Below are 19,275 nucleotides of genomic sequence, written 5' to 3' on the forward strand. Positions count from 1 at the left end.
AAAGCTGAAGCAAAGAATGTTGGTTTTATGTTTAATGGGCAACATGGAATTCCAGAGATGGGGACTGTGCCTTGCATTCTAGGCAATTGTGGACAAATCCTTTGACCTCTGAGCTTTCATTACCATTTAACAATTGAGGATGCTGACTTTTCACTACCAAGATCATCAGGTCACAAACACACATATCAATCAGTGGTTGTTATGCACCTTGGTAATACAGAAATCAAAGTAATACTTATTTGTCTAGATAGGTAGAAACCTGGTATCAAGCTCTCTGCATGAAAATTGAATCTGACTTTTAATGAGGAGATTTGGATAGGTGGTCTGGTTTTGAACGTAAAAACACTGAGAAACACTTTCCAAGTATATTTTTGTCCTTTTAATTAGAGCCTTTTTTCATTTTTCCAATCCCTTTCAACAATCCTCTAATATTTTTACAGCCTTGCCTTTTGAGGGGCAGGCACAAAGTGAGGCAGATACACTGAACAAGGGGATATCAAAGAATGAATTTCCCCTGTCGCTTTAACCACATGAAAGCTCTCCAAATGTATTCCCTTGCTCCTCTTAGTGGTTTGTATAATGAGATCAGTAGAAGCGAACACTAACATCTCCCTGTTCCATTTGCAGCTGTTAGTAGCTGAAGGATAACTGTGCTATGGTAATGATTCTATTTGAAAAGGGAATATTTGCTACTGCATTCTTTCTTCTTACTTTTTTTTTAAAGCTCTCACAGTGTTCTCAGTTTTGGGGAGGAAAGTGAAGGGAAGAGAAGAGCACTAGAGAAAGTGATGATCCCTGCCTCAAGAATTTAAAATCTGAAGAGAGAAAAAAGAGGACAAAAGAGGTGGTCTCAGGGGACACTATTATGGTGTAGGGAGGAAGAAAAGCCTGTTTGTTGCTTATCAGTCTGGAGCTGTGATGTCCAAGATAACTTATGTCAGTCTTCAGAACTGGAAACAGTAGAGCTCTGCAAAAATGTAGGTTTACAGAATACATGGTGTTTTGGTTGGGGTACACTACAAAATTGCTACCCTTTCTTGGATCCTCAGTTACTGTCTATGGTAGTGCCCTGTGCTGACTGTAGCTGTATGAATTTTCTAAGGCTTTTTCAACTGTGAAAAGTTGCTCAGTGTTGTATTACATAAAGGTCTGCAGGAGAAAATGAAAATGGAAAGACTACATGCTTGGACATTGAGAAAGGAAATGTTCACCGGTGAGGGAAACTGAAATCCAAAAGCGAGCATGTCTACACAGCAATCAAAGGTGGAACCACAGCATTAGGTAAGCATACTTTGCTGCCTTTTTTTTTTTTTTTAAATCTATATAGCCTCAAGAACATGGCTTTTGGTACTTACCACATTTACTGAATACAGACAAACTCCAAACCCCAGTACGTGAAACAGGAAGTGGGTGTATTGGTCTATTTTTAAGAAGATTGATACTTGAATTAGGACTCTACATTCATGCTGTTGTACGGTACCTCTCCTCTCAAATTAAAAAGCCAATCCCATGCTCTCCTACTACTCCATCCTCCCCCTATAGCACTCCTCTTCCCACTAGCCTGTTCTTCCTTAGCCTACTCTTGCATTCTCAGGTCGTAGGTTCTGATAATGGCTGAGTACCTGCAGGACCAGCAAGATACTACTTGCCTGTTTCTAAGGCAGAGCTTTTTGTGATAGCAAGAGATGGAAGCTTCTGTGTGTGGAGATCAATAGTATCTTGCTGCTGTCCAGGGTAATAGTCACTGCTTTTGCTCAGTTTGGAATACTGCAACATTCCCTTACACTTTAATACTGAAGCATACTGAGATGAAGTATTAACACCCAATACCTTTGACGGTTTGCTCAGGGAAAGGGGTTAGGAACCACACTTCCCACAACCCACATATCTGTATTTCACTGCTATACTTTAGGCTACAGTCTACAGTACAGAGGCCCAATTATCTCCCATGTCTCCAAGAGTATCTGCCTTTCTCTCCCTTTCCTGTAATAGACTATCTTGTGCCTACAGTCCTGTCCTTCTCTTAAATATTTCTGACATGCTCAATGCTCTCTGTACAACAACCTATATAAGAACAGCCCTTCACATCATAGACTTCCATACATATAAAATGATTTAACTGTTTCAGATATGTTTAAGAGATAAAGCTATCACAACATGTCAGTAAAACAGTGTAGTGAACCTAACATAAAATTGGATTAATTTGTTATATTCTGCACACGTAGTACTATGATGCCACTCCAGGATATAGTAGCTTTTGCTTATGCGCAGGTATGGAAAGCTCATGCAAGAATGAACAAGCCCTCCTAGACAAGATGGAAACAGTTTTCCTCAGAAGAGCTGTTTTACGCTACATGGATTTTTATGGAAAAGACTGAATACATAGGCTTTCACTGTGCCAAGTTCTGGTAGATAAGCAATACAAATACTTTTATTTTTATACAGGTTTTCTTTTTCTCCAGACAAATTAGCCGGGGGGGTGGGTGCCTTTAACATGTTATTTTCTCTAATAACATATACTATATACCTAATTTTTGCTTATGTATGGACAGGCTTACTACCATTCCGGGTCAGTGCAGTTATTAGTACCCCTTCAGGGAACAGTACGGCTTAATCTTTGTTCTAAAGAAGAGTATTATTAGAGCTGTTTGAATAATGTATTTTTTCATTCAGCTACTGAACCAGGCAATAAAAACTAATAAAAATTATGCAGATCAAATTAAAACTAAAACTTGCCACTTTTTCCTCATCAATTCTACAACTTAAGAAGTTTCATTTATTTTGATCTGCAACCTGAAATGAGACATTTTCATTTCAGGGACCTCTTTGAAAAGCAAAGAAAAAAAAGAAAGGCTAAATTCTCAAACTACCAGTGGAAGAAATACTGCTTGAATTTTACTGTTGGCTCAAAAGTTAGTCTCAGGCAGCGTAAGAGAAAAGATTGAATCCAAACCGCCTTCGTTAGGGAACTGTCAGTCTTGCTGATTTTGTCTCTTCTTTACCAATTAATTATTTTAACTCTGAAACTGATTTTGCTGAAGTCTGCATGTTGCTGGGATTGACTGAATTCAGAAAAAATGCAGCATAAAATGAAGAAAGGCCTTGTAGGAAGACTGTAAAGAAGATTTACACTCACTTCAGACAAATGCATGAACATGTAACAGTTACTAACAACTGAGCTTTGCCATCCAAATACATATAAATGTCAAATAATCAAGAGATCTCTCTAGTTTGTTTGCTTCAATAAGTTAACTTTTCAGAACCTGCCTAGCATCAGAGTATAACCTATTGTGAGTGATGTTGAAATATCACCTTGTAATATTCAACGACCTTACTTTCCCCAGGAATCTCTCTTAGCAGCATTTTACTCTTTTAAAATCAGAGAAATAAGACATTTAGGAACTTTACTAATTCTTCTCCTCTAATTACAGCATAAGCTAAGTGACATAGGAGTGCTGTAACATATGAGAACAGCCCAATGGCAAAGAGCTTGAAATGAAGAAATACATTGCTTTATGGGCTGCTCGTGTTAAAACCAAGATCAAGCAACAGAGTTAGAAAACACATACACCTTTCACCTTTGGTCAGAGAAAAATACCGGATCCTGGCAAGAGGGGGTATTGTAGTTCTTTTTAACGTTGTTTGTTGATTAGCTGTTGTTAAATGTGAATGTGCCAGCAGTTGTTAGTTCATTTGAACATAGAATAGAAAAAAACTTCTCCCCTGTTATTTTTTGTAAATGTTTGATGCAGTATGTCATTTCACACAGTCACAATACAAAATGGATCAAACACTGAAATAGTTGCTTTGTTTGCCAGTCAGAGAACAATGCCAACTGTCAGCATTTGAGTTATTATAGAGCCATTTGACATGTGTACAAAAAAGACTATGTATTCTTGACTTGCCTTGTATTGCATCAGCAAATAGAATTACTTAATAGGATTACTATTGAACTATATTGTACACTTCTATTTCAGTTACAGCCTTTGTACATTGCCTCTCTTTGTACTTTACACATGTAACTATATTATTAAAAAGAAATATAAAACATTGAAGAGCAGGCTGCTTCGTTAAAAGAATTTTATATGGTATATTTCAAATATATTGTTAAACTTAACCAATCATGGTAAAACAAAACTGCACTGAATCACATGGAAAAGGTTATTTTAAATTATTTGATTATTAACATTATATAAACACTAAATCTGGCTCCTGTTATTTATGCTATCTAGTTAAAAAGGATGGATCAACTGAATTCATGGGAAAAATCATTATTTTGATGGGTCTGATCCAGAGGTAAACAGAGGAAAAATAGGATGTCGCTCACTGGCAGGAGTGAAAATCAAAATTGCTCAACAGTAAATGGGCATAATCTGGGGGAAGCTAGTCTTACAACAAGTTGATGCACATCCCACTCTGAGATGAATTGTTCTGAACATGAATGAATTGAAAGATAGTTCTGATAATTGCTAGAAACAAGTGTTATGCTAGCACCCTGTCACTCTTAAGGAAGCCCTTCTGGACAAGCTCTCCCAGCCTAGAGTGAGCACATTTTTGTGCTATTATGCTTATTTTACAGAAGGTAACCCTTCTTTAACACAAATTGTGCATCTTTATCAACATTACAGTTCCTTCACATTGCATTTCCTTAAGATGAACACCACCCTCCTCTGAAGATATATTGCATCTGTTTTTCACAATTAGCTCTGTAATTTTCTCCTTGGGCCTCTGCTTTTTTTTTTTTTTTTTAAGTCATAGTCTGATTTTTTCCAAGGTATTCTTGGGATAGGCACTCCGCTATTATCCTCTGCTAGGGATACCCTTTGGGTGTAGAGGTGAAGAAAGAAGGGAAATGGATCAATTCAATAGGACCTGACACTGTCATTTCTAAAGAAGCCTCTCAAGCAGTAAACTTCACAAGAGACGAATGATACTGACTTCCAGTGCTCAATACTGCACACCAACTCGTTCATTCTGTTGCATTATTCTGAGTTAATCTTCACAGAATCCCTTTTTCTCACACAACAATTCTACTCTAATCCTTACCCAGACACAGCCTTTCTATGGTAAACTCTAAGTTGCAGAGAACCTTGAGGTGAAAGAGGCCTCTATTTTTCTTATTTTTCCTGTTCTAGAAAGATGTAATATAAATAAATCAATAATATAATATTGTTCGCTTTTTCCAATTAGATGTAGATTTTGTTATCATCTCTTCCAATTTCAATGACATGAAATATTTGTTGTACAGCAGTTATATATGTATCTGTATTTTCTTGAGATCAATCACTTCAGGTCAACCAGAGCAAATTCTGGTCTCAGTGAAACTGATCTGTCCTGCTATGTGCTCAGTGACCTGGGTCTCCCTGGGTTTACAGGCCCACAAAATTTATTATGTGAGTATTAACTGAGGAGATTCTGGAGAAACTAATTTTTCCAGAAGGCAGTAAGAAATAAAAACATTTGTTTAGAGCATTTCTGAAACAGAAAATTGGAAAAATTGAAGTTCTAGAGATACATTTTTAGGATATCATTAGCCACTGAGAAGTGCATAGTATTTATGATATAAAATAAATTGCAGAAAAGCTTGACTGAGTCCATGATGAATCTGACCATACTTGCTTTTGCTACAACATGCTAAAGCTCTAAGTAACGAAAAATTAAGGTATATTTGGACTTGTTCTATTTCAAAGTCAAACTCTGAAAAACATCTTATAAAGAACACATTTGATCCCATCAAGTGCATGTGTATGTGTGCCAAATCACTAAGAGTTTTTATGTATCCAAGAGTTTTTAACCTTTAATTATCAATCACATAAACCGGCAATCCGTTTTAGATGACAGAAAAGTACAATACAGCTTATTTCCTTAAATGAAAGTCAGTTCTGAAGCCTGCTCTTTGATGGTTTTCCGAGAAGCGGTAATATACCAAGGAGTTACAACACAAAATGTGTAAACTGAATCAGGTGTCACATGTGATGTGAAATCAAATCCTCATCAAATTCATGCAAGAACATTACAGTGCTTCACAGTTCTTTTAAAAAATAGATGTTTATTCAAACAAGTACGAAATAATGTCGTATTAAATGACATATGAACGACCTCATTTCATACCATTGATGTCTTTTAACATATACAATCTAACAATACTGGAACAAAACTTAAAAGATTTTTGAAACACTTAACAAGGGAAGCCATTGGTGCCAAATCTGTCTATTCCTTACCTTGCTCAGGTGTGCTCACCAATTTTTTCCTTGATGCTTTATCAAGCTCAAATGTACAAAAATGGTGGAAAATGAAAGGGAGAGGGGCTGGAAGGGTTAGGGGCTGGTATAAAGAACTACTTCTATGCAGAAGGTAAATTACTGTTTTGTAGATAAGAGCTAATTTGAACAATACCTAATCATTCTATGCTTCAGGTTACTTACCATTTAGGCATAACTCCCCAAAATGACAAAGGAGTAAAGGAAGAGACCTCTTTCCTTAAAATTTGATGATTTTCTCTTACTTAGTTCCGGATTCCTATCCTTCTTGAAGATGCAGTGATGATACCTTCAGGATACCTGCAGTATACCAAATGAAAATACTTTATTTCCATTGGTTTCAGTGGAACTCAACTGTAAAGAAATACATTGGCTGATTACCGGAATGTATTTTAGCCATCAGACTGTCAATATCAACAGAGAAACCAGGACTGTAAGGATGCAGAAGCTAATGAGAGAGAAAAAGAGAGAGAGAGTGCATATGTGTGGTTGTCTGTACATGAGACTAGCAAGGGACTTCAATGAAAATTTTGGAGTTTAAATGGCAAAACCACATCTTTCCATAAGGAAAGACATTACTTTAACAATCTCTATTAGTAAAAGGCCTGTCACTTCATCACATAAGTGCCTATTCTAAAAACAAAACTAGGATTTCTTAACAAACTCAGTATCCTAATAAAGTGAAAATATAACAGTGGCTCTCTAACAAGTACCTCAAGACACAGAAAAGCAGGAATCTGGCTTTACATCTCTTTAGCACCTGACTGAAGTCAAAGAAAATTCTAAGTACAAGACTTTATGTCTTTGCTTTGTGACTTTGTCTCTACGTTGTAAAATATAGATTGTAGGCTTACACGTGTAGGATTCTGGAACTGTGATTGTTTTGACATCACTGTCTTCAGACAATTCTTATTGTAGATGAATTTGTCCTTATTCTTCCTCCTCAGATACACAATTCATGTCATGATTGAAGTTATTTCCCTTAGACAGGAAGTTTGTATCTACCATTACATCAAATGCAATCTGGAAGATAAACGCAGTAAATTTGGGAAAAAAATATTACCCATAAATAAATAACACCTTGTCAACAAATGACATCTATGTACCTGTAGGAATATTACTCTTCAGTTTCAACATATCAGTTTCCAACCACTTTCCAGAAGAAAACACCAACATTTCAATTATATATAATCTAATGTTATGAAGACTTCCTTATGAAAATTTTAACAGTCATTTCAAGTAACATGAACGGAGACCTTATTGTGGCCTTTCAGGATATAAAGAAGTCTACAAGAAATACGGAGAGAGATTTTTTCCAAGGCCTGTAGTGACAGGACAAGGGACATCAGTTTTAAACTGGAAGAGGGTAGATTTACATTGGATATAAGGAAGAAATTTTTTATGATGAGTGTGGTGAGACACCAGAACAGGTTGCTCATAGAAGTTATGGATGCCCCATCGAAGCGTTCAAGGTCAGGTTGGATGGGGCTTTGAGCAACGTGATCTAGTGAAAGATGTCTCCCGCCATGGCAGGAGGGGTTGGACTAGGTGATCTCTAAAGGTCCCTTCCAAACCAAAACCATTCTATGATTCTATGAATAAGGATATGCAAGAGGAACTGATCCCATTAAGTATGTCTGTGGCTTTTTTTCATGTAACTTCTGAACAATTACTTGGGAGGGGATACCAGGATAAAAATGATGTAGCAATATTCAGATACTTTCTTCATCTGTAATGATCTCTTGTCTGTGTTGAAATACCTAACTTTTTAACTCTATGAATGGCAGTTTGCTGTTAAAACTTTTGTCTGTTTCTGTTATAGAAGGCAATAAAACTCTGAATTTCCTTTGAGTTGCTGTTACTTCATCTTAGGAAGGCATTCCACACTGCTGAATGTGGAACTATTAGCAACTTGACTGTCAGTCCTCCTAGATTAATATTTGGTTAATGGTTTGTTACAAGCACATCATTCAGATCTTTATATAATGCTAACCAGTAGCATGAAGCTGATTACTAGGCACAAATATATGTATCTCTCAATTTCTTAAAAGCATCCCTCTTCCTCGACTGCTGGACTTCAAGACAACGAAGAATTTCACAATTACATTGTTTGTTTGATGGATGGTTACAATAAATAGGATTCACGGAACTAGCAGCATAGCGCAGACTACTACGTGGTTCTCTTAACCAGTTATTTTTTACTTGCTGTTTGTTAGATTATGCAAAGAAGTCCCAGGATGCTTTGATTCTGTTCTCAACTTATATAATCTTGTGTGATTACACACAAGATTGTATGTAACCTAAAAATCTTTCCTCACTTGAAGTTGGTGGAGATGTGTTCTTTGAATCTTCAGGGTAGCTCTAAACAGGTGTCTCAAAATTATATTTGGCCCAACAAGGGATGGGTTTGAGAGGTTCACAACTTGTAAGAATTCAAAGTTTAAGCTTGCACAAAGTTCAATTCTTTGTTTTCCATACTGCTAAATAGGATAGTTTTCTGTCAAAATGTCACTAAGTGTCACAAAGTTTTAAACTAACGCCTGCTAGAATGGGAGGGGAAGGTGACCGCTCCAGTAGGAGGGTACTTTTACACTTAATTTGCACTTAAGTATACTTTCCACTTGTGTGAATCAGTAACAAGTATAAAATTTGGGAGGGGAAAATGAAACAAATAATTAATATTGAGAACTTGTAGAAAGCAAAGTGAAAATGTAATTTTTCTTTTTCATCAACAGAATTATGATTGCTTTTCATCTGTTTTCTCCTTGGAAATGGAATAGCTATGTACTTCACTAAAGAGTTAGTTTCTAAACAGCTTTGGAAAACTACTACGACAAACATGTCCAGGCATGAAGCAGCAGTCTTTGCAGGGGCCATTCTGGACAATGTTCCTGGGTGTGCTGGGGAGAGTACATAAGAAGAGTCAGAGTGAAAACAATGGTGAGAATCTCAGTTCTTAATTCCACTGTTGCAACCAGCACCTTTACAACACACAAAATTTCTGCCAGTTTTTGCTAGTGTCGTGGTTTAACCCCAGCCAGCAACTAAGCACCACACAGCCGCTCGCTCACTCCCCACCAGTGGGATTGGGGAGAGAATCGGAAGGGTAAAAAGGAGAAAACTCGTGGGTTGAGATAAGAACAGTTTAATAATTGAAGTAAAATAAATTAGAACAGTTAAATAGGCAAAGCAAAAACCGTGCACGCAAACAAAGCAAAACAAGGAATTCATTCACTACTTCCCATTGGCAGGAAGGTGTTCAGACATCTCCAGGAAAGGAGGGCTCCATCACGCCTAACGGTTACTTGGGAAGACAAACACCATCACTCCCATCAGAAGTCCCCCCCCTTCCTTCTTCTTACCCCCGGCTTATATACTGAGCATGATGTCATATGGTATGGAATAACCCTTTGGCCAGTCTGGGTCAGCACCCCCCCGGCTGTGCCCCCCTCCCAGCTTCTTGTGCACCCGGCGGAGCAGAGGAAGCTGAAAAGTCCTTGACCAGTGTGAACGCCACTTAGCACCTATTTAGCAACAGCTTAGCACTACTTAGCAAGAACCAAAGCATCAGTGTATCGTCAACATTGTTCTCATCCTAAACCCAAAACACAGCCCCGTACCGGCTACCAAGGTGAAAATTAACTCTATCCCAGCTGAAACCAGGACAGCTAGTTACAAAAACAAAGATGGGCTTGTATGTCTTTGTTTTGTACTGCCTAACAGTGCTAAGGTGAATGGAACCTGACATAGGTCATGGAAAGGAGTGACTAAAATCCATTGTGATATGTTCTGTAGAGTGAATTAAATTCCATTGGTTGGTTTTGAATTAATATTCAGAAAAGCAATCTCACCACTAATTTATTTTCACTTACTTTATTGCAGTGTTTCTGAAACTAAACATAACAAGCTCCTTGAAAAAAGAAGGCTCAATGATTCTACTATAAAGACCACATACATTGTACTTGGTGCATATGTTCATCCAACATTTAATTAGAATTATTAGTTAAGAGTCTGGACAGTCTATTTTCACTTTCGTACATGTTGTCATATTAAAGATAAAACAAGCCTCCTACTCCCTCGCCTCCATCTAAATCAATCTGGTTCTTTCTAATCTTTAGTCTTTAGACTTTTTCTCATAATTGAGTAACTGCATTTAATATATGAGACACATGAAACATATTGTCCTGGTTTCAGCTGGGATAGAGTTAATTTTCTTCTTAGTAGCTGGTATAGTGATTTAGCTGTTTTGGATTTAGGATGAGAATAATGTTGATAACACACTGATGTTTTGGTTCTCGCTGAGTAGAGTTTACACCAGTCAAGGACTTTTCAGCTTCCCATGCTCTGCCAGGCACATAAGAAGCTGGGAGGGGGCATAGCCAGGACAGCTGACCCCAACTGACCAAAGGGCTATGCCATACCATATGACATCATGCTCAGTATATAAGCTGGGGGAAGAAGAAGGAAGGGGGGGACTTCTGATGGGAGTGATGGCGTTTGTCTTCCCAAGTAACCGTTAGGCGTGATGGAGCCCTGCTTTCCTGGAGATGTCTGAACATCTGCCTGCTGATGGGAAGCAGTGAATGAATTCCTTGCTTTGCTTTGCTTGTGCACGCAGCTTTTGCTTTACATATTAAACTGTTTTTATCTCAACCCATGAGTTTTCTCGCTTTTACTCTTCTGATTCTCTCTCCCATCCCACTGGGGGGGAGTGAGCAAGCAGCTGTGTGGTGCTTAGTTGCTAGCTGGGGTTAAACCACAACACATATAAGAGACTAATTTGTAACTTCATAAATGCGAAGTATAAATGGTGTTATTTAGGTCAGGTGAAGACTGACTGACCATGAACAGATATCACTGTTCTTTGTTTACCATTCAGAAATACCCCATGCTCCACAAAAAATGAGAAAAAAATCTAGATGATCCAGATTAACATCTAATGATATAAATAAATTACCAGCAATCACATTGTGGTGGGTTGACCCTGGCTGGATGCCAGGTGCCCACCAAAGCTGCTCTATCACTCCCCCTCCTCAGCTGGACAGGAGAGAGAAAATATAACAAAAGGCTCATGGGTCGAGATAAGGACAGGGAAAGATCATTCACCAATTACCATCACAAGCAAAACACACTCAACTTGGGGAAAATTAATTTAATTTAATACCAATCAAATCAGAGTAAGGTAATGAGAAAATAAAAACTAAAACACCTTCCTCCCACCCCTCCCTTCTTCCCAGCTGTAACTTCACTCCCAGTTTCTCTAATTCCTCCCCCCCCAGTGGCACAGGAGACAGGGAATGGGGGTTTTGGCCAGTTCATCACACCTTGTCTCTGCCACTCCTTCCTCCTCAGGGGCAGGACTCCTCACACTCTTCCCCTGCTTCAGCATTGGGTCGCTCCCACGGGAGACATTCCTCCATGAACTTCTCCAACATGAGTCCTTCCCACGGGCTGCAGTTCTTCACGAACTGCTCCAGCGTGGGTCCCTTCCATGGGGTGCAGTCCTTCAGCAACAGACTGCTCCAGCGTGGGTCCCCCACAGGGTCACAAGTCCTGCCAGCAAACTACTCCAGTGTGGGCTCCTCTCTCCATTGGGCCACAGGTCCTGCCAGGAGCCTGCTCCAGCCCAGGCTTCCCACGGGGTCACAGCCTCCTTCTGGCACCCACCTGCTCCGACATGGGGTCCTCCATGGGCTGAAGGTGAATATCTGCTCCAACGTTAACCACCATGGTCTTCATGATGGGCTGCAAGGGAACCTCTGCTCTGGCACCTGCAGCACCTCCTCCCCCTCTTTCTTCCCTGACCTTGGTGTCTGCAGGGTTGATTCTCTCACATATTCTTACTCCTCTCTCTGGCTGCAGTTGCAGCAACTTTTTCCCCATCTTAAATGTGTTATCCCAGAGGTGCTACCACCATCACTGATAGGCTCGGCTTGGCTAGGGGCGGGTCTGTTTTGGAGCCGGCTAGCATTGGTGCTATTGGACATAGGGGAACCTTCTAGCAGCTTCTCACAGAAGCCATCCCTGTAGCCCCCCGACTACCAAAACCTTGCCACACAAACCCAATACACACATTAAAGTGTATCTTTTCAATAAAGTCTTCTTTTGTAGCTTTTGTGGGGAGAAGAATACTTCCAGAGTATTCCAGAGTATTTCCATTTTTACTTTCAAAGTAAAAATGCATATGCTAAAGACATGGTCTGCCATTTTCCTATCTAGGACAAATCCTATTTGTTCAAATCCACCAGACTGAATAAGTGTACTGTTGGGAGTGTTCTCTGAGGAGTTTAGTAACACTTACCCTCACCTTTCCCTAATGCAAAGGAGAAGGTAAAATACAAGCCTAAGATTGCCACACAAGACAGTAATGTAACTATTTTACTTTACATTTTTTTGGAGCTTTTATTTAAAGTGTGGATTTTAGGATCCAAATTTAGTTGGATTGCTTTCAGATTCAGATATTTCACCTGAGCTCAACTTTTTACTGCTAAGCCCTTCATTCCAGTACGTTATCCAGAAAGCTGGTAATAATAACTACTATTTAAATTTTTGGCAAATAATTTGTTGCAGCTGTAGTTGTTCACATGCATCATTAACTGCCTGGGCACATTCGGAAAAATGTCCTGTCTTTTTCAGGGTTTTTCATAGCTTTTCTGCTATAAGACTTATTAAGCTACGTTATGAAAAATCTCCCAATTCCACAGTATTTCCAACCCTCCAAGAAAAAAAGAGTCCAAATTCACCTATTAGAATTCTTCACAGTGGTTAGAAGCAACCATCACTTCTGTTTACAGTATAGGATTATAAATTATATTGAAATATCATTCAGTTGTAGTCGGTCTCCAACACTGCAAAGAGATGGATGGTCTCCAGGGTAAGGTTGTCATAAAAAGGAAAATCAAACCAGCTGAATAATACAATAAGTCTGTGTATCAAGCCAGCTCAACCAAGCAGTGATAAGAACTGTGGCAGCCTTTGAGGAGCTGGCTGACAGATTTCATTTGTCTGAGTTCAGATCTTGCCCTAGTGTCATATGTCATATCGTCCCACCATCCCTTTGGTGTTCTACCGGCACCCCTCCAGGTGCTGTCAGGGGATTAGAAGGAGCCTGCCAGTTAAAACGCTTGAATGGATAGTCAAGAGTACAAGTAAAGAGCCCATTTTTTTTTTAGGCCACAAAAATGACACATCTTTTGCATTTGGTTCTGTAATTAGATATATATTAAACTTTAGAATATAAATGTGTAGTACTATGTTGAAATAGGATATTTCACATATATATAAATGGTAATGAGAATGGAAAATGAAGATGATTAAGCCCTTTGACAATGTCAAGAGTTATCTTTAAATCCTATGACTACTAATGCAACATCTGGAACCACATAATCTGCTATTACTAATGTCTCTACAATTTAAAACATAAAACCTTGCCCACTTGTAAATGAGGCACATCAACATAAAAGTTATGTTAGCTACAATGTTTCCAGACCAAATAATTTTAAAATTAAAAAAAAAAAAACTCTCTAACTTTTTTTCCTCATAGATTTTCCTAATACGTGGATTACTGTCGCTCATCAATTTTAAGTAATTTTTGCATTTCACTCCACTGAGGCAACTAGTAAAGAGTTATACTTTACAGACCTGTCTAATGCAGATTCCTGAGTTGGTTCTGAATGAGTTTTGGAGAATAATTCAGATGACTAAGGTAGGCATCTAGTGACACCTTAGATGCATAAGTATCCTATCCATTCTCCAGTTGTTGCTCTAGAATAGTATGATTCACCGACATCGTATCTGCCATGGCTACTCTGGATGTCATGGTTACAGTAGTGTGTCCGAAACAGCAATAATTATCTATGCTTAGGTGTCTAAATCACAAACTATGCATTCACGGCACTGGTCAAGAGCAATTGTGCTCAGTTTCAGAGAGCAGCTCTGGCATGTTAAAGCAATAATTCAAACAGCCTAATATATGTAGAACAACATTGTACCTATATTGCCTACTGTTCCAGCTCAGCAGGAGTAAGGGCTGTATCACCATGAATAACAGATGTCTACACAAGCACGCAGGTACACTCCTGAAATTCACTATTTACCTACCTATGCCATTCCGGGAAGAACACGAAGAACAAATCCTCCTCTTAGGAATCTCGGGGCCTCAAGCTTCAAGGTTTCAAGCTCTGGCAGACAGCAAACTTCCATTTCATTTTACACAAATCTCTCCCTCACATTTGCCTGTACACAAGATTTGTAAAACAATAAAAAAATACAACATAGCACTTTTTATGCGTAAAATTCAACATCACACTTTTGATGTGTGATGCCACTACAATTTGAAAACGTAATATAGAGCATACAAACTAAACAGCAACTTTTTCAGAAAGTATTCTCTGTGAACACTTGATGAAAAGCAAAGGTAAAAGTTTTAGTCAGCTTCAAATTCTTTGTTTACAGGAGGAATCCTTGGATGTTATCAACACACTGAACAGAACTGTGAAAGGATAAAGTACAATTTAAAATTCAATTGACATTTCTATTTCAGATCAAAATTGAAAGTTTTGCATAGCATTTGTGGTTAAGTGCAACAGCGTTCCAAAATCAAGGGAATAAGATTCAAGTCTCACATAATCTATAAAAAATATTTTTTTAATTCAGCAAATGCCACTTTATATCTATTGAAATAACAAGAGTAATTATTCCCGTATCAATTCTAGGCTTTTTGATCATATACACATCTCCTGAAGGAGGTGGTCAAAGACACAGGGTATATATCTAAAAATTCCTGTAATGAGTGCAAAGTATACCTGAGCTGCAGATCACAAAAGAGAGGCAACAGCCAAACTGTAGAAGAAAAAAGCTAAAAACCCATTTCACATCTAGTCAAGACGTAGGCTTCTAGGTTTTCATTTTTATTAATTTTAAAATGTTTACCTTTCTATTTGTGAGCAAAAATAAAAGTGCACATGAATAAAAATATCTGGAGAAAAAAAAAAAAAAAACAACACCAACTCAAGCTCCCTTTAATCAGTAGCATTCAAGAATAAAATAGCTGTCAAAAAGCTGTTCCACTGTATCCTAGTTATCAGTCCAGCCTGATGCCAGAATGCCTCTAGCAATGTTGTTTTGACACACTAGTAATGTCTGCAACTTGTTAACAAGAGTTGTATTAAATCATCTTGTCACCAATTCTAGCTTTTATCAAGTTAAGTTAAACAAATTCACCACTTAAAATAGAAAAGATTGTTTTCAGTAAAATAATTCTAGATACATCATCTTTGAAATCCCATTTCCTTGTCTATATCTAGAACTAGACTTAGGCGTGGAAGATAGAAGAAAGGGTAAGCCCTTTTTGCTTATTAAAAAAAAAAATGGTAAAATGAAATTCTTTTTCACTACCAAATCTTAAAAGCACTGCCTTTTAAATAATGTTGATTTTAGCCAAAAGGAGAAAGACAAGCAGGTGGTGTTGCTAGATTTATTTAACATCAAAAAAGAGCTCGCTACAAGAAACAACACTTTTGAAGAGTTTGGTACCGTCAGTCATATTTTGAAATTTGGCATCTTTAATACTTTAGGGCCCCAAAATAAAATCAAATAAAAAAATTTAATGTAACAGTGGTGTCAAAGGATATATATTAAGGATGGCACAAAAAGGACATGTGGTAGCAGTGGATGGATTGATGGCATGACACATAATGCTGTCAACATGACTCAAACATTACAAAAATTGTCAGAGAAGAGGTGTCCTGACTTCCTAAGAGAGAATAAACTAAGTAGTACAGACTCTTGAATGAACACATATGCATATGTCCTGATGTTTGTGAAGTACATTTACTTCTGCTTCCACTGTGGAAATCTGTGCAACAGTGAATTCAAGAAATGGAAAAAACAGGCTTCAAGCATTAAACATTTTTAGACAGCTCAGAATCAGAACAGCTAATTTCCCTATGTCAGTCCCTTGTGTCACAGGCAGGGCCAAGGATAAAAACACAAATAGAGCTCCTCTGCATCCTGGTCCTCTGTCTATAGTAGTAGTAGTAAAGAGATGGTTACTACAAGTGAGTACACCATACACACCATGACTCTTTTCTGACTTTAAATTAGAGTTGCATCTCTAACGATACCTTGGAGAGGGGAGTATTAGTTTTGCTCTGCTTTTAAATGGACTTTATCTCAGTTTCTTAGAAATCAGTGGTAAAAATCCTACCAACAACTCGATCTCACTGCCAATGCTTGCTTTGCGTTCTGAAGGCAAACAAAAAGGAGAAGATGGGAGTAGAAGGCAATAAAGCAAGCAGCAAATCTAGACTCCCACTTAGAAGTTTAAATAAATTCTATATGAGAAAAGAGTTGCTACTATTCCCCAGTGAACTTCATGGCAAATCAGTTTTAAACTCAGTGAACACTGGGAAAAGAGCAGACTACTGTATTATATCTAAGCCCTTATATTACACAAAGGTGTAATAAAAATGCCTAGAAATATTTCAGCAGTTTCTAATTAAAACACTTGAAAAATATCCTGACGTGCCTCTACATTCTCTTCACTAAAATAAACATCGTTTCAGTAATCACAGTAGATTAAATCCTGTGTCTAAGATTTTTTTTGATTTTTCAGCCTACACTTAGACTCCTAATTCTAGATTTAGGTTACTAACAAAAATCCTGATAAGAAATTAAAATTGACCGCTTATTTTTCAACCATTATTTACTTTCCCAAACTAAATGAGTCTATTTTTGACAAAGTTGGCAGAAATTGATTGTGGTATATCTTGCAGGGATATCAGTCTCTTAGACAGAAAAATCCCAAAGTGGGAAGGGAAGAGTGGGATGCATAGCCATTTTCCAGCAACCCTTATGGATAGAGAGAAATGCTGTGTCTCCTAGCTCTGAACTCAAGGTATCTGGGTCAAGCACAAGCTTCCTAAACTTTCAGAAAACAGGGAAAGTTAACATAACTCTCAGAGGAACAGGCCTTCATATGTTCTTCTGGGTGAATAAACAGTACAATTGTTTTGAATGAGCTGTTTTGAGTCACCTGAATTAGCAAGAGCTCCCAAAGGAAATTTTCCTACTCATGGAAAATTCAATTGGGATTGTCATGTGAGCACAGTTTTAAAAGAAAAGACTGTAACTAGAGGATTTAGGCTAAGAATGATTAATCCCAGTGCTCCACCCTTGCAAGTAGGAAAGAAAGCAGTAAATGTTCCTATAGTGAAGCATTTGAAAAAAGCTGCAAAATGACTCTTCAGTAATCATGCTCTCCAACCTTGAAGAGTATTTGCTAAAACTTTACAGTTCAAGATGGGGTTTTACACTGCCCCAACTGACCTGCTTTGCCAGCTAGACCCCTCTAATCAAAACCTTGGTTCTGAAGAAAATTACCTCCACCGGTTATATGTAAAGACAAGCCAAAAACCCAGCTAAACCAGTGTGAATTCTTCCTCTTCTCTTTCCAAGAAAAAGAAGTATCTTCATAGATGCGTAGAAGGGCACTGCAAAATACACTGACCCCATAACTGAGCTGAGTAATTTATTTCCTTTTAAAAGCTAAGTAAAATATCATCAGGGATTTTCTTCTTCTTCAAAATCCATCAACTACCACAGTACAGTATAGGTGGGCAAACTTTATGCCTCAGATGGTAACTTTCATGATAGTTCTGCAAGACTGACTTACAGGGTATCTTGATTACTGCAGAGTCAGTAAAACTCTTGAAGTTTTGTATCTCAGTAAAGTTACTAAAGCTTTTGGATTTTTAGTAAATATACAATCACACACTTCTGACCTTCTCTCTCTGCGATTTACAGCGAATGCCACGTTCCTCACCTTAAAAATTCCCTTGTTGCAAAGAGAAGTCAAAACATGTGTCAGGAGGTGATGTCAGCCTTGCCTGTCACTCAGGCATTTAGCAAGATTGTTGCGCTCTTTACTGTGTTATCTCTGTATGGCCTGCCTGTAATACAGTTCTACAAAGGTGCTTGCTTGGAGACCAAGCAGGTTACCAGATTCCCAAGTGGATATGCACTAATGGATTAGATTTTGTGTGCTGAAAGACAAAAACCTTTTCCCACTAGATCCTCTTATTACACTAATTCTGAAAAAAAGGTCAAGGAATCAGTTTGCTGCTTCCTCTCCTCCAAAAAGCATTAGGTAAATTATCAGTTGGTGGGTTTCTTCAACATTCAGCATTAATACAGTAGTATTCCTCACACTTCAGTGAGCTCTATCTTCAGTTAATTCCTTGGAGCACTACTGCTCATATACTGTCAGATAACAGCACAGAATAGCTTTATCTGAGTGAGGTAGGAAAAATAAAGAGAAAACTGGCTTCACAATAATGAGCTGAAAGGTGTTGGTTAAATAAGGAACTTATTCAAGAATTCCACATATGCAGTCTACTGTATCTGTCTGCACTTTAATTATCTAAATTACGTTTATTTAGCCATAAAAATGGGATTCTTAAGGAGCCTCAGCACTACATCACATAAATTACAGAACAAATCTAAGTGTTAACTCATATACATTACAAATTTAGAACCTTAAATAAATCTGTATCTATATATGGGAAGTTATTTTTATTTACATAACTATAAACAAAGACAAGGAGAGAAACTTCAATTGAAGTCAAAAGGCATTTCTCATAGGCTAAAGCAATGTCTATTAAGAAGCCTATACCTAAAATCAAGCCCAGATTTTGCCCAAACCCCAATGAAATATTTAATTGCATGGACAAAATAATCTCACAGGCAGCACACACCCATGGGATACTCTGTGCGTCTCCTTTGACTATGCAGAAAACCCTTATTTTTCCAGTTTAATAAAAGAAATGGACATTGCACATATCATTAACATGCTTTGGAATAAGGTTTTACAAAAGCTAAGATTAGTATTTGTGTGACAATAAAAAGTCACCAATCTGCCCTTGATAGCAGATGTCTAGAATATGATCTTTTTTTTTTTTTTAATAAACAAAATCTCTTTATGCAGGAAAAAAGATTAAAAGATTAAATGTTTCAT

The 19,275-nt window shown here is 37.8% G+C and overlaps 1 long non-coding RNA gene across 2 annotated transcripts in view; it reads right to left on the reverse strand.

The window, feature by feature from the left end:
- Positions 1-19,275, reverse strand: part of LOC148051053 (uncharacterized) — a 76,957-nt gene that overhangs the window by 4,302 nt on the left and 53,380 nt on the right. Inside the window, exons 2-4 of one of the 2 annotated variants that reach the window (XR_015700412.1) lie at positions 14,361-14,495; positions 7,115-7,283; positions 6,426-6,560 (exon numbers count right to left, since the gene is read on the reverse strand). This is a non-coding gene — a long non-coding RNA (uncharacterized LOC148051053). The remainder of the gene's footprint in view (positions 1-6,425; positions 6,561-7,114; positions 7,284-14,360; positions 14,496-19,275) is intronic. The other variant, XR_015700413.1, reaches the window with a different exon arrangement.

Source organism: Nipponia nippon, unplaced genomic scaffold (genome assembly GCF_047370975.1).
Source record: "Nipponia nippon isolate SJK-2023a ecotype South Korea unplaced genomic scaffold, ASM4737097v1 scaffold_7, whole genome shotgun sequence".
Taxonomy (NCBI): Eukaryota; Metazoa; Chordata; class Aves; order Pelecaniformes; family Threskiornithidae; genus Nipponia; species Nipponia nippon.